Source organism: Vicia villosa, linkage group LG6 (assembly GCF_029867415.1).
Source record: "Vicia villosa cultivar HV-30 ecotype Madison, WI linkage group LG6, Vvil1.0, whole genome shotgun sequence".
NCBI lineage: Eukaryota > Viridiplantae > Streptophyta > Magnoliopsida > Fabales > Fabaceae > Vicia > Vicia villosa.
The window spans coordinates 76445-84572 of record NC_081185.1 but is presented as its reverse complement, the minus strand read 5'-3'; positions in this window follow the sequence as shown (position 1 = coordinate 84572).

The following is an 8128-nucleotide window of genomic DNA, read 5'->3' as shown; positions in this document are numbered from 1 at the left end:
CATTTTTTGAGAAGAGAAAGAAATTCTAGAAATAGCATATGATTGTCCACGTTTTTGGAGAAGGGATAGATATTTCATAAATTGCATATGATAGTCCACGATTTTGAAGAAGAGAAAGAAATTTCATAAATTGCATATGATAGTCCACGTTTTTTGAGAAGAGAAAGAAATTCCAGAAATTGCATATGATAGTCCACGTTTTTGGAGAAGGGAAAGAAATTTCTTAAATTGCATATGATAGTCCACGTTTTTGGAGAAGGGAAAGAAATTTCATAAATTGCATATGATAGTCCACATTTTTGGAGAAGAGAAAGAAATTCCATAAACTGCATATGATAGTCCACGTGTTTTGAGCAGAGAAAGAAATTCCAGAAATCGCATATGATAGGTCACGTTTTTTAATAGAAAGAAATTTCATAAATTGCATATGATAGTCCACGTTTTTGAAGAAGAGAATGAAATTTCATAAATTACATATGATAGTCCACGTTTTTGGACAAGAGAAAGAAATTCCAGAAATTGCATATGGTAGTCCATTTTTTGGAGAAGAGAACGAAATTCTAGAAATTGAATATGATTGTCCAGGTTTTCGGAGAAGGGAAAGAAATTCCAGAAATTGCATATGATAGTCCTTGTTTTTGGAAAAGTGAAAGAAGTCCACGTTTTTGGAGAAGAGAATGAAATTTCATAAATTGTAAATGATAATCCACGTCTTTGAAGAAGAGAAAGAAATTTCATAAATTGCATATGATAGTACACTTTTTTTTAGAAGAGAAATAAAGTCTAGAAATTGAATATGATAGTCCATATTTTTGGAGAAGGGAAAGAAATTCCAGAAATTGTATATGATAGTCCACGTTTTTGGAGAAGAGAAAGAAATTTCATAAATTGCATATGATAGTCCACGTTTTTGGAGAAGAGAATGAAATTTCAGAAATCGCATATGATAGTCCACGTTTTTAGAGAAGAGAAAGAAATTCCATAAATTGCACATGATAGTCCACGTTTTTTGAGAAGAGAAAGAAATTTCATAAAATGCATATGATAGTCCACGTTTATGGAGAAGGGAAAGAAATTCAATAAATCGCATATTATAGTCTATGTTTTTGGAGAAGGGTAAGAAATTTCAGAAATTGCATATGATAGTCCACGTTTTTGGAGAAGGGAAAGAAATTTCATAAATTGCATATGATATTCCACGTTATTGGAGAAGAGAAAGAAATTTCATAAATTGCATATGATAGTCCACGTTTTTGGAGAAGGGAAAGAAATTCCAGAAATTGCATATGATAGTCCACGTTTTTTTAGAAGAGAAATAAATTCTAGAAATAGCATATGATAGTCCACGTTTTTGGAGAAGGGAAAGAAATTTCTTAAATTGCATATGATAGTCCACGTTTTTGGAGAAAGGAAAGAAATTTCATAAATTGCATATGATAGTCCACGTTTTTGGAGAAGAGAAAGAAATTCCATAAACTGCATATGATAGTCCACGTGTTTTGAGAAGAGAAAGAAATTCTAGAAATCGCTTATGATAGGCCACATTTTTTAAGAAGATAAAGAAATTTCATAAATTGCATATGATAGTCCACGATTTTGAAGAAGAGAATGAAATTTCATAAATTACATATGATAGTCCACGTTTTTGGAGAAGAGATAGAAATTCCAGAAATTGCATATGGTAGTCCATTTTTTGGAGAAGATAAAGAAATTCCAGAAATTGCATATGATAGTCCTTGTTTTTGGAAAGGGGAAAGAAACTCTAGAAATTGCATATGATAGTCCACGTTTTTGGAGAAGAGGAAGAAATTCCAAAAATCGCATATGATAGTCAACGTTTTTTAAAAGAGATAGAAATTCTAGAATATGCATATAATAGTCCACGTTTTTGGAGAAGTGAAAGAAATTCCATAAACTGCATATGATAGGCCATATTTTTTGAGAAGAGAAAGAAATTTCATAAATTGCATATGATAGTCCACGTTTTTGGAGAAGGGAAAGAAAATCCAGAAATTGCATATGATAGTCAACGTTTTTTTTAGAAGAGAAAGAAATTCTAGAAATAGCATATGATAGTCCACGTTTTTTGAGAAGGGAAAGAAATTTCTTAAATTGCATATGATAGTCGACGTTTTTGGAGAAGGGAAAGAAATTTCATAAATAGCATATGATAGTCCACATTTTTGGAGAAGAGAAAGAAATTCCATAAATAGCATATGATAGTCCACGTTTTTTGAGAAGAGAAAGAAATTTCATAAATAGCATATGATAGTCCACGTTTTTTGAGAAGAGAAAGAAATTTCATAAATAGCATATGATAGTCCACGTTTTTGAAGAAGAGAATGAAATTTCATAAATTGTAAATGATAATCCACGTTTTTGAAGAAGATAAAGAAGTTTCATAAATTGCATATGATAGTCCACTTTTTTTAGAAGAGAAAGAAATTCTAGAAATTGAATATGATAGTCCATATTTTTTGAGAAGGGAAAGAAATTCCTGAAATTGCATATGATAGTCCACGTTTTTGGGGAAGAGAAAGAAATTCCAGAAATCGCATATGATAGTCAAAGTTTTTTGAAAAGAGATAGAAATTCTAGAATATGCATATGATAGTCCACATTTTTGGAGAAGAGAAAGGAATTCCATAAATTGCATATGATAGTCCACGTTTTTGGACAAGAGAAAGAAATTCCAGAAATTGCATATGGTAGTCCATTTTTTGGAGAAGAGAAAGAAATTCTAGAAATTGAATATGATTGTCCACGTTTTCGCAGAAGGGAAAGAAATTCCAGAAATTGCATATGATAGTCCTTGTTTTTGGAAAAGGGAAAGAAACTCTAGAAATTGCATATGATAGTCCACGTTTTTGGAGAAGAGGAAGAAATTCCAAAAATCGCATATGATAGTCCACGTATTTTGAAAAGAGATAGAAATTTTAGAATATGGATATGATAGTCCACGTTTTTGGAGTAGTGAAAGAAGTTCCATAAACTGCATATGATAGGCCACGTTTTTTGAGAAGAGAAAGAAATTTCATAAATTGCATATGATAGTCCACGTTTTTGGAGAAGGGAAAGAAATTTCAGAAATTGCATATGATAGTCCACGTTTTTTGAGAAGAGAAAGAAATTCTAGAAATAGCATATGATAGTCCACGTTTTTTGAGAAGGGAAAGAAATTTCTTAAATTGCATATGATAGTCCACGTTTTTGGAGAAGGGAAAGAAATTTCATAAATAGCATATGATAGTCCACGTTTTTGAAGAAGAGAAAGAAATTCCATAAATAGCATATGATAGTCCACGTGTTTTGAGAAGAGAAAGAAATTCCAGAAATCGCTTATGATATGCCACGTTTTTTTAGAAGAGAAAGAAATTTCATAAATTGCATATGATAGTCCACGATTTTGAAGAAGAGAATGAAATTTCATAAATTACATATGATAGTCCACGTTTTTGGAGAAGAGATAGAAATTCCAGAAATTGCATATGGTAGTCCATTTTTTGGAGAAGATAAAGAAATTCCAGAAATTGCATATGATAGTCCTTGTTTTTGGAAAAGGGAAAGAAACTCTAGAAATTGCATATGATAGTCCACGTTTTTGGAGAAGAGGAAGAAATTCCAAAAATTGCATATGATAGTCAACGTTTTTGAAAAGAGATAGAAATTCTAGAATATGCATATGATAGTCCACGTTTTTGGAGAAGTGAAAGAAATTCCATAAACTGCATATGATAGGCCATGTTTTTTGAGAAGAGAGAAATTTCATAAATTGCATATGATAGTCCACGTTTTTGGAGAAGGGAAAGAAATTCCAGAAATTGCATATGATAGTCCACGTTTTTTTAGAAGAGAAAGAAATTCTAGAAACAGCATATGATAGTCCACGTTTTTGGAGAAGGGAAAGAAATTTCTTAAATTGCATATGATAGTCGACGTTTTTGGAGAAGGGAAAGAAATTTCATAAATAGCATATGATAGTCCACATTTTTGGAGAAGAGAAAGAAATTCCATAAATAGCATATGATAGTCCACGTTTTTTGAGAAGAGAAAGAAATTTCATAAATAGCATATGATAGTCCACATTTTTTGAGAAGAGAAAGAAATTTCATAAATAGCATATGATAGTCCACGTTTTTGAAGAAGAGAATGAAATTTCATAAATTGTAAATGATAATCCACGTTTTTGAAGAAGATAGAGCAATTTCATAAATTGCATATGATAGTCCACTTTTTTTTAGAAGAGAAAGAAATTCTAGAAATTGAATATGATAGTCCATATTTTTGGAGAAGGGAAAGAAATTCCAGAAATTGCATATGATAGTCCACGTTTTTGGGGAAGAGAAAGAAATTCCAGAAATCGCATATGATAGTCAAAGTTTTTTGAAAAGAGATAGAAATTCTAGAATATGCATATGATAGTCCACATTTTTGGAGAAGAGAAAGGAAATCCATAAATTGCATATGATAGTCCACGTTTTTTGAGAAGGCAAAGAAATTTCATAAAATACATATGATAGTCCACGTTTTTTGAGAAGAGAAAGAAATTCCATAAATTGCATATGATAGTCCACGTTTTTTCAGAAGAGAAAGAAATTCTAGAAATAGCATATGATAGTCCATGTGTTTGGAGAAAGGAAAGAAATTCCATAAATTGCATATCATAGTCCACGTTTTTTGAGAAGAGAAAGAAATTTCATAAAATGCATACTATAGTCCATGTTTTTGGAGAAGGGAAAGAAATTTCAAAAATTGCATATGATAGTCCACGTTTTTTGGGAAGGGAAAGAAATTTCATAAATTGCATATGATATTCCACGTTATTGGAGAAGTGAAAGAAATTTCATAAATTGCATATGATAGTCCACGTTTTTGGAGTAGGTAAAGAAATTCCATAAATTGCATATGATAGTCCACGTTTTTTGAGAAGAGAAAGAAATTCTAGAAATAGCATATGATTGTCCATGTTTTTGGAGAAGGGATAGATATTTCATAAATTGCATATGATAGTCCATGTTTTTGAAGAAGAGAAAGAAATTTCATAAATTGCATATGATAGTCCACGTTTTTTGAGACGAGAAAGAAATACCAGAAATTGCATATGGTAGTCCATTTTTATGGAGAAGAGAGAGAAATTCTAGAAATTGAATATGATAGTCCACGTTTTCGGAGAAGGGGAAGAAATTCCAGAAATTGTATATGATAGTCCACGTTTTTGGAAAAGGGAAAGAAACTCTAGAAATTGCATATGATAATTTAGGTTTTTGGAGAAGAGAAAGAAATTCCAGAAAACCCATATGATAGTCCTTGTTTTTGGAGAAGAGAAAGAAATTCTAGAAATTGCATATGATAGTCCACGTTTCTTTGAGAAGAGAAGGAAATTCCATAAATTGCATATGATAGTCTAGGTTTTTTTAGAAGAGAAAGAAATTTCATAAATTTCATATGATAGTCCACGTTTTTGGAGAAGGGAAAGAAATTCTAGAAATTGCATATGATAGTCCATGTTTTTTGAGAACATAAAGAAATTCAAGAAATAGCATATGATAGTCCTTGCTTTTGGAGCAGGGAAAGAAATTTCATATATTGCATATGATAGTCCACGTTTTTGAAGAAGAGAAAGAAATTTCATAAACTGCATATGATAGTCCAAGTTTTTGTAGAAGGGAAAGAAATTCCAGAAATTGCATATGGTAGTCCATTTTTTTTAGAAGACAAAGAAATTCTAGAAATTGAATATGATAGTCCACGTTTTCGGAGAAGGGAAAGAAATTCCAGAAATTGCATATGATAGTCCACGTTTTTGGAAAAGGAAAAGAAACTCTAGAAATTGCATATGATAGTCCACATTTTTGGAGAAGAGAAAGAAATTTCATAAACTACATATTATAGTCCACGTTATTTGAGAAGAGAAAGAAATTCCAGAAATTGCATATGATAGTCACGTTTTATGAGAAGGGAAATAAATTTCTTAAATTGCATATGATAATCCACATTTTTGGAGAAGGGAATGAAATTTCATAAATTGCATATGATAGTCCACATTTTTGGAGAAGAGAAAGAAATTCCATAAACTGCATATGATAGTCCACGTGTTTTGAGAAAAGAAAGAAATTCCAGAAATCGCATATGATAGGCCACGTTTTTGAAGAAGAGAAAGAGATTTCATAAATTGCATATGATAGTCCACGTTTTTGAAGAAGAGAATGAAATTTCATAAATTACATATGATAGTCCATGTTTTTGGAGAAGAGGAAGAAATTCCAGAAATTGCATATAGTAGTCCATTTTTGGGGAAGAGAAAGAAATTCTAGAAATTGAATATGATAGTCCACGTTTTCGGAGAAGGGAAAGAAATTCTAGAAATTGCATATGATAGTCCTTGTTTTTGGAAAAGGGAAAGAAACTCTAGAAATTGCATATGATAGTCCACGTTTTTGGAGAAGAGGAAGAAATTCCAAAAATCGCATATGATAGTCAAGGTTTTTTGAAAACAGATAGAAATTCTAGAATATGCATATGATAGTCCACGTTTTTGGAGAAGTGAAAGAAATTCCATAAACTGCATCTGATAGGCCACGTTTTTTGAGAAGAGAAAGAAATTTCATAAATTGAATATGATAGTCCACGTTTTTGGAGAAGGGAAAGAAATTCCAGAAATTGAATATGATAGTCCATATTTTTGGAGAAGGGAAAGAAATTCCAGAAATTGCATATGATAGTCCATGTTTTTGGGGAAGAGAAAGAAATTCAAGAAATCGCATATGATAGTCAAAGTTTTTTTAAAAGAGATAGAAATTCTAGAATATGCATATGATAGTCCACGTTTTTGGAGACGAGAAAGAAATTCCATAAATTGCATATGATTGTCCACGTTTTTTGAGAAGGGAAAGAAATTTCATAAAATACATATGATAGTCCACGTTTTTTGAGAAGAGAAAGAAATTCCAGAAATTGCATATGATAGTCCACGTTTTTTCAGAAGAGAAAGAAATTCTAGAAATAGCATATGATAGTCCACGTGTTTGGAGAAGGGAAAGAAATTCCATAAATTGCATATGATAGTCCACGTTTTTTGAGAAGAGAAAGAAATTTCATAAAATGCATATGATATTCCACGTTATTGGAGAAGAGAAAGAAATTTCATAAATTGCATATGGTAGTCCACATTTAGGGAGTCGGTAAAGAAATTCCATAAATTGCATATGATAGTCCACGTTTTTTGAGAAGAGAAAGAAATTCTAGAAATAGCATATGATTGTCCACGTTTTTGGAGAAGGGATAGATATTTCATAAATTGCATATGATAGTCCACGTTTTTGAAGAAGAGAAAGAAATTTCATAAATTGCATATGATAGTCCATGTTTTTTGAGACGAGAAAGAAATACCAGAAATTGCATATGGTAGTCCATTTTTTTGGAGAAGAGAGAGAAATTCTAGAAATTGAATATGATAGTCCACGTTTTCGGAGAAGGGAAAGAATTTCCAGAAATTGCATATGATAGTCCACATTTTTGGAAAAGGGAAAGTGTAACGACCGTTTTTCTTTAATTCCTTATTTTATGTGAATTAATTGTGAACTATGTGTTAATTATATGCTTGATTGATTTTATGTTGTTTTGATTGGGAATTATTAGTAATAATATAAGATAGTAAGTGTTGTTGATAATTGGGCCTAAGTCGGTATTAGTAAGTGAGGGGTGTTAGTTAGAGCCCATTAGTAATTTAAGATAGTAAGGGTTTAACTAAAACAAGGGTTTTAGAGGAAATAGAAATTAGAAGTTCATTTTGGGGATTTTGGTGAAAGAAGAGAAGAGTAGAGTGAAGAGGAAGAGGAGAATCTCAAGGTTGAAGATAGAGTTGGCTTCAATCCAAAACCTAAGGTAAGGGTGGGATTCTTTCATGCTAAAGGGATGTATGATGATGCAACGTAGCGACGTGATTGGGAAGTGGTGAATTACTATAAAAGTAATGATGTTTAGTTGGTATTTGTGATTTATTTGTGAATGTCGTGTTTGTATGGATGTTGCATTTAGTGAGTCACATCCATTGCATAAAGAGACGGTGGCCTTAATGGTAAAAAGTGACGGTGGCCTTAATGGCAATTAGCGACGGTGTGCCCAATGG